The sequence below is a fragment of the Bison bison genome, unplaced genomic scaffold (assembly GCF_000754665.1).
Source record: "Bison bison bison isolate TAMUID 2011002044 unplaced genomic scaffold, Bison_UMD1.0 scf7180017864535, whole genome shotgun sequence".
In the NCBI taxonomy this organism is placed as follows: Eukaryota; Metazoa; Chordata; class Mammalia; order Artiodactyla; family Bovidae; genus Bison; species Bison bison.
The window spans coordinates 7,938,608-7,947,430 of NW_011495084.1; positions in this window are offsets into that span (position 1 = coordinate 7,938,608).

Below are 8,823 nucleotides of genomic sequence, written 5' to 3' on the forward strand. Positions count from 1 at the left end.
AACACCCAGTTGTGGATATGATGGGTGATGGAAGTAAAGTTTGAGGATGTAAAGAGCAACACTGCATAGGAACTAAGGAATGTCAGGTCCATGAATCAAGGCAAATTGGAACTGATCAAACAGGAGATGGCAAGAGTGAACATTGACATTTTAGGAATCAGCGAACTAAAATGGACTGGAATGGGTGAATTTAACTCATATGACCATTATATCTACTACTGTGGGCAAGAATCCCTTAGAAGAAATGGAGTAGCCATCATAGTCAACAAGAGTCCAAAATGCAGTACTTGGAGGCAATCTCAAAATGACAGAATGAACTCAGTTTGTTTCCAACATAAACCATTCAATATCACAGTAATCCAAGTCAATGCCCCAACTGGTAACACTGAAGAAGCTGAAGTTGAACGATTCTATGAAGACCTACAAGATTTTCTAGAACTAACACCCAAAAAAGATGTCCTCTTTATTATAGGGGACTGGAATGCAAAAGTAGGAAGTCAAGAAACACCTGGAGTAACAGGTAAATTTGGCCCTGGAGTACAAAATGAAGCAGAGCAAAGGCAAATAGTGTTTTGCCAAGAGAACACACTAGTCATAGCGAACACCCTCTTCTAACAACACAAGAGAAGACTCTACACATGGACATCACTAGATGGTCAACACCAAAATCAGATTGATTATATTCTTTGCAGCCAAAGATGGAGAAGTTCTATACAGTCAGCAAAAATAAGACCAGGAACTGACTCTGGCACAGACCATGAGCTCCTTATTGACAAATTCAGACTTAAATTGAAGAAAGTAGGGAAAACCATTAGACCATTCAGGTATGACCTAAATCAAATCCCTTATGATTATACAGTGGAAGTAAGAAATAGATTTAAGGGACTAATATGATAGAATGACTGAAGAAATATGGGTGGAGGTTCATGTCATTGTACAGGAGACAGTGATCAAGACCATCCCCAAGAAAAAGAAATGCAAAAAAAGCAAAATGGATGTCTAAGGAGGCCCTACAGGCAGCTGAGAAAAGAAGAGGAGCTAAAGGCAAAGGAGAAAAAGAAAGATATACCCATTTGAATGCAGAGTTCCAAAGAATAGCACGGAAAGATAAGAAAGCTCTCCTCAGTGATCAATGCAAAGAGATAGAGGAAAACAATAGAATACGAAAGACTAGAGATCTCTTCAAGAAAATTAGAGATACCAAGGGAATATTTCATGCAAAGATAGTCATAATAAAGGACAGAAATGGCATGGACCTAACAGAAGCAGAAGATATTAAGAAGTGGTGTCAAGAATATACAGAAGAATGATACAGAAAAGATCTTCACGACCCAAATAATCACGATGGTGCGATCAACAACCTAGACCCAGACATCCTGGAATGAGAAGTCAAGTGGGCCTTAGGAAGCATCACTACGAACAAAGCTAGTGGACGTGATAGAATTCCAGTTGGGCTATTATTTCAAGTCTTCAAAGATCATGCTGTGAACATGCTACACTCAATATGCCAGCCCATCTGGAAAACTCAGCAGTGGCCACAGGACTGGAAAAGGTCAGTTTTCATTCCAATCCCTAAGAAAGGCAATGCCAAAGAATGCTCAAACTACCACACAATTGCACTCATCTCACACGCTAGCAAAATAATGCTCAAAATTCTCCAAGGCAGGCTTCAACAGTATGTGAACTGTGAACTTCCAGATGTTTAAGCTGGATTTAGAAAAGGCAGAGGAACCAGATATCAAATTCCCAACATCCCCTGGATCACTGAAAAAGCAAGACAGTTCTAGGAAAACATCTACTTTTGCTTTATTGACTATGACAAAGCCTTTGCCTGTATGGATCGCAACATACTATGGAAAATTCTTACAGAGATGGGAATACCAGACCACCTGACCTGCCTCTTGAGAAATCTGTATGCAGATCGAGAAGCAGCAGTTAGAAGTGGACATGGAACAGCAGACTGGTTCCAAATAGGGAAAGGAGTATGTCAAGGCTGTATATTGTCACCCTACTTATTTAACTTACATGCAGAGTACATCATGAGAAACGCTGGGCTGGAGGAAGCACAAGCTGGAATCAAGATTGCCAGGAGAAATATCAATAACCTCAGATATGCAGATGAAACCACCCTTATAGAAGAAAGTGAAGAAAAACTAAAGAGCCTCTTGAAAGTGAAAGAGGAGAGGAAAAAAATTGGCTTATAACTCTACATTTAGAAAACTAAGACCATGGCATCTGGACCCATTACTTCTTGGAAAATAGATGGGGAAACAATGGAAACAGTGACTGACTTTATTTTTTTGGTTTCCCAAATCACTGCAGATGGTGACTGCAGCCATGAAACTAAAAGACACTTGCTCCTTGGAAGAAAAGTTATGACCAAACTAGATAGCATAATAAAAAGCAGAGACATTACTTTGCCAACAAAGGTCCATCTAGTCAAAGCTATAGTTTTTCCAGTGGTCATGTTTGGATGTGAGAGTTTGACTATAAAGAATGCTGAGCATCAAAGTATTGATGCTTTTGAATTGTGGTGTTGGATAAGACTCTTGATGGTCCCTTGGACTTCAAGGAGATCCAACGGGTCCATCCTAAAAGAAATCAATCCTGAGTATTCATTAGAAGGACTGATGCTGAAGCTGAAACTCCAATCCTTTGGCCACCTGATATGAAGAACTGACTCACTGGAAAAGACCCTGATGCTGGAAAAGACTGAAGGCAGGAGGAAAAGGGGATGACAGAGGATGATATGGCTGAATTGCATCCCCAACTCAATGGACATGAGTTTGAGTAAACTCCAGGAGTTGGTGATGGACAAGGAGGCCTGGCATGCTGCAGTCCATGGGGTTGCAAAGAGTCGGACATGACTAAGTGACTGAACTGAACTGAACTGCAACTGTTTTTGCTTACAATGTCACAAAGTTAATATGCATGCACTAAGATCTCTAAAGCAGACAAGTAGATCATAACCAGTCACAAACCTTCAATTTTGCCCTTCTACTGAAGACCTGCACTCTGGCACCAGTAGTCTAATTCCTCTTACAGCTCTAATATCAGCAGTGTCATTTAAATTCGCACACTTAAATATGATATTAACAGTATTTATCCTCAGAAAACCTGGTAACTATAAATGAACCTTTGTTAAATCCTTGGATCTTCAACCACATAAATCCTTTGCTAAAGCAATCAGTAATCCATTCAACCTTAAAATATTATTGATGTGGCATGCCATATTTACAAAGCATTCTATTTTTTCACAATACCTTTTCCTTAACATCTTCTGGCATTTTATTCCTTGCTCTTTTTTGAAAGAAAATTGGAGAAAAATAGGATCTAACATTACTGAGTATTATTACTTTATTAATCTTCATTTTCTATAGACTCTCTCATCTTCTCTGACACGATTCACCCACAAAATTATTATTTTATGAAAAGCAACAAGAATTATAACAAGGGATACCTTTGTTTCTCCAGAAGTGTTTTGGTAATTAGAAACATGAAGACAGCTTTGTTCTCTAAGAACACTTCTGAGGAAAATGTTTCAAGCATATTTTTCTGAGCTGTCATGACTTAGTACACCAACCAGTCTTCATGACATGCTCTGAATCAGATATCCCTAAGTAATAAAGCAGCAGTTTTTCCTCCAAACTAATGTTTGCCAAACCTTTATCAGTATAATAAACATTAAACAGATCATATGAGTTGAAAAAAGACACTAGTTCTTAAAATGATATTATCTCCATTCAAATTAATTTTAACAGAGCTGAAGTCAATTTCTCCTAGCAGATACAGCTGTCATCAGAATCAACAGTAGCTGGTACTGAATGATCTGTTACCTAGTGGTTAAGTGATGCACTATACGCATTTGGGAAGCTTTTGATCATGTTATATGTGGAATTTGATCTATGCTACCACTTGATGTCTATTTCTTATATTTTATATAAGAATGTTATATTAAATGTCCGTAGTACAAAGAGATCAAGTATAGCTATTTAGTATAGCCTATAAAATGTGCACAGTGGAGATTTTTTAATTTTTTGGCCACATACAAAGTAAAATCTTAAGAGGGAAAGTATATGACCTAAGAGCAAAGTTTGGTTTAGTAGGTAAGAACAGAATCACTGGGAAATCACAAGAAAGACTTGTAGTAGTAAAGGGAGATGATGAAGCTCACATGTCATGCAGCAGACACGCTCGATCTGTAGAAACAACACAACAGCCAAGGGAAAACCCAGGTCACTGTGTAAATGACTGGGATTTCATTTTGATCCAGTAGGACAACTGGTTAGAACACAACGACCTGGACTGAAAAATCATGCAAATCACTAGAATCCATACTCTTTTTGGTTTGTTTGTTTTATTTTTTCCTTTTTGAATAATCAAGTGAACTGATAGTATAAGGAAAAGAGATTTCAATGTCTAAACCAGGTGTCAGTAGATGTTTTCCATAAAGATTCAGATATAAATATCTTAGGCTTTATAGGCCTTTCAATTTCTGTTACAACTACTCAAATTTATCCTTGCAGTGTGAATGCAACCATAAGCAATACATAAACAAATGAACATGGCCATGTGTTAAGGTGCTTCAGTTGTGTCTAAACTTCACGAACCAATGGACGGAAGCCCACCCATGGGGCTCCTCTGTTCATGGGACATTCCACGCAAGAATACCGTAATATTGTAATGCCAGCCCTTCTCCAGAGGATCTTCCTGACCTAGGGCTCAAATCTGCATCTCTTACATCTCCTGCATTGGCAGGCAAGCTCTTTACCACTAGTGTCACCTGGGATACCCTAATAAAGCTTTATGGACACAAATTTGAATATTCATATAGTACAAAATGGACAGAGGAGCTTCGTGGGCTACAGTTAATGGGGTTGCAAAGAGTCGGACACGACTGAGCAACTAAGCACAGCACAACACATGGTAGAAACTATTCTTTTTTTTCAACCATTTAAAACCATGTAAAAACTTCTTTAGTTCTCAGAATTCACAAAGACACTGGCCAGCTTTGACCTATGGGCTGTAGCTGCTGGCTCACAATCTAGAGAAATATTATAAAACCTATGTTATAAGTGAGCATGTTGGATGCTGGGAATATACAAAACAATAGCATCAACAACTTGAAATAGTCTCAGTTTTTCTGACACAAGAGCCTGTGACTTAATTTAGTGACAAAAAAGAACTTAAATTTGGCAGCTTGTCCTAGGACACTTTCTATTTGTTTGTACTTGCTCCAACTACTATAACCACTGTTATAAAACTATCTGAGGGACTAGATGGATATTTTTAAATACTTAGCTATGTCTTATTCTGTGAAATACACATAGATAATGTAAGTCTGAAAAATGGAAAAATGTGTCTTATTATATGATACTTATTTGAATTTCAGGCTGTAGTGCCAAGACGAAAGTAGCATATTTAATTTTAAAGAACACTTAACATTTTAAGGTAGTATGTGCCATGGTTAAGGGAATGTTTTATAGAAACAGATTGTGTAGACATAAGTCAAAATTCTCACATTTATTACCATGTGACTTTGAACAGGTTACTTTCATAAACTTTTGCCTTAGTTTATTTATCTACAAAATGGAGATATTCCATAGGGTTTTTTTTTTTTTTTTTTTTTTGAGTTCACTTATATAAAATGCTTAGGAAAAGGACTGACACAAAGTAAGCCTTATAAAGTTTGGTTTGCTATCATTGCCAGAAGCACCCTCTCATGTCTAATTTCTTCTTTCTCAGAAAGTCCTTTTGTGTAAGCAAATAATAAATCCCCCTGAAGCACACACACAAACACATGATTTTGGTTGGCATGATAAATTAAGTGATCCAGATAAACTTCCTTTAGATGAAATTTAACACTTATCTTGATCAGCCATCACTATAACACCAATGTCCTAGCTATATTCTTTATTTCAATATGAATAATAGAACTTATTTTAAAATATAAAAGAATATTTAATCTCTTAGAGGGTATAATAGAGATGAAGTTATATCTTACACTGAATAGACATTTAAATGGTTAGTTTAAGTATATGGGTTTAAGCAAAATCAATTACCTTTAATTACACTGAAAATTTTGCCTGAAAGGACTTGGATAATTTTATTTTATTGACAGGTTATTCTTCCTCTTATTTAAATGACTCAGTATTCTGATAAAAATATGTGCATTTCTAATTTTAGCATAATATTTATATTTATTCTACATCAAAATTCATTAAGAGAGGTTATGAATACAAGCAATGGCCCCCTAACTGTCATAGACATGAGTTAGTCTTATTGGTAAGGTATTTCAATGAATAGTGAATAAAACTAGAAGAAAACAACAGAAGGGGAAAGACTAGAGATCTCTTCAGGAAAACTGGTGATTCAAGGGAACATTTCAACCAGGACAGAAACAATAGAGACCTAGTAAATGCTAAAGGAATCAAGAAGAGATGGAAAGAATACATGGAAGAACTGCACAAAAAAGATCTTAATGACTCATATTACTGTGGTCAGTCACCCAGAGCCAGACATTCTGGACTATGAAGTCAAGTGGGCCTTAGGAAGCACTGCTATTAATAAAGCTAGTGGATGTGGTGGAATTCCAGTAGAGCTATTCAAAACCCCATAGGATAATGCTATCAAGGTGTTGCATTCAATATGTCATCAAATCTGGAAGACCCTGCAGTGGCCACAGGACTGGAAGATTCAATCCTCATTCCAATTCCCAAGAAGGGTAGTACTAAAGAATGTTCAACCCATCAGACAATTGCACTCATCTCCCATGCCAGTAAGGTCATACTTTATCATAAATGGATGTTGAATTTTGTCAAAGGCTTTCTCTGCATCTATTGAGATAATCATATGGTTTTTATTTTTCAATTTGTTAATGTGGTGTATTACATTGATTGATTTGCGGATATTGAAGAATTCTTGCATCCCTGAGATAAGCTCACTTGGTCATGGTGTATGATCTTTTTAATGTGTTGTTGGATTCTGATTGCTAGAATTTTGTTAAGGATTTTTGCATCTATGTTCATCAGTGATATTGGCCTGTAGTTTTCTTTTTTTGTGGCATATTTGTCAGGTTTTGGTATTAGGGTGATGGTGACCATGTCATAGAATGAGTTTGGAAGTTTACCTTCCTCTGCAAATTTCTGGAAGAGTTTGAGTAGGATAGGTGTTAGCTCTTCTCTAAATTTTTGTAGAATTCAGCTGTGAAGCCATCTGGACCTGGGCTTTTGTTTACTGGAAGATTTTTGATTACAGTTTCAATTTCCGTGCGTGTGATGGGTCTGTTAAGATTTTCTATTTTTCTGGTTCAGTTTTGGAAAGTTGTACTTTTCTAAGAATTTGTCCACTTCTTCCACGTTGTCCATTTTATTGGCATACAATTGCTGATAGTAGTCTCTTATGATCTTTTGTATTTTCTGTGTTGTCTGTTGTGATTTCTCCATTTTCATTTCTAATTTTATTGATTTGATTTTTCTCCCTTTGTTTCTTGATGAGTCTGGCTAATGGTTTGTCAATTTTATTTATCTTCTCAAAGAACCAGCTTTTGGCTTTGTTGATTTTTGCTATGGTGTCTTTTGTTTCTTTTGCATTTATTTCTGCCCTAATTTTTAAGATTTCTTTTTTTTTTTTAATTTTTTTTTTAAGATTAAGATTCTCCCTCCTCCCTCCCCACACCATCCCTCTGGGTCGTTCTACTAACCCTTCTACTAACAAGAAAAAAGTCAAATAAATAACCTAACTCTACACCTAAAGCAACTAGAAAAGGAAGAAATGAAGAACCCCAAGGTCATACTTTAAATCTTACATGTTAGGCTTCAGCATTATGTGAACTAAGAACTTCTAGATGTCCAAGCTGGGCTTAGAAAAGGCAAAGGAATCAGAGATCAAATCATCAACGTTCGCTGGATCACAGAGAAAGCAAGGGAATTCCAGCAAAACATCTACCTCTGTTTCATTGACTACACTAAAGCCTTTGACTGTGTGGATCACAACAAACTATGGAAAACTCTTGAAGAGATGGGAATACCAGACCATGCTACCTGTCTTCTGAGAAACCTGTATGCGAGTCAAAAAGCAACAATTAGAACCCTGTATGGAGCAACTGACTGGCTCAAGACTGAAAAAGGAGTATGGCAGGGCTGTCTGCTGTCACCCTATCTGTTTAACATATATGCAGAGCACATCATGAGAAATGCCAGGCTGGATGAGTTAAAGCTGGAATCAAGAGGGGTGGGAGAAACATCAACAACCTCAGATATGTAGATGATACCACTCTTAATGGCAGAAACCAAAGAAGAACTGAAGAGTCTCTGAATGAGGGTGAAGGAGAGTGAAATAGCAGGCTTAAAACTAAACATTAGAAAAACTAAGATCATAGCATCCAGCTCCATTGCTGCTGAAGCTGCTAAGTCGCTTCAGTTGTGTCCGACTCTGTGCGACCCCATAGATGGCAGCTCAACAGGCTCCCCCATCCCTGGGATTCTCCAGGTAAGAACACTGGAGTGGGTTGCCATTTCTTTCTCCAATGCATGAAAGTGAAAAGTGAAAGTGAAGTTGCTCAGTTGTGTCTGACTCTTAGCCACCCCATGGACTGCAGCCCACCAGGCTCCTCCATCCATGGGATTTTCCAGGCAAGAGTACTGGAGTGGGGTGCCATTGCCTTCTCTGGCTCCATTACTTCATGGTAATTAGAAGGGGAAATTGTGGAAGTAGTGACATATTTCCTCTTCTTGTGCTCTTTTTTCACTGTGGATGGTGCCTGCAGCCATGAAATCAGAAAGTGATTGCTTCTGGGCAGGAAAGCTGTGACAAACCTAGACA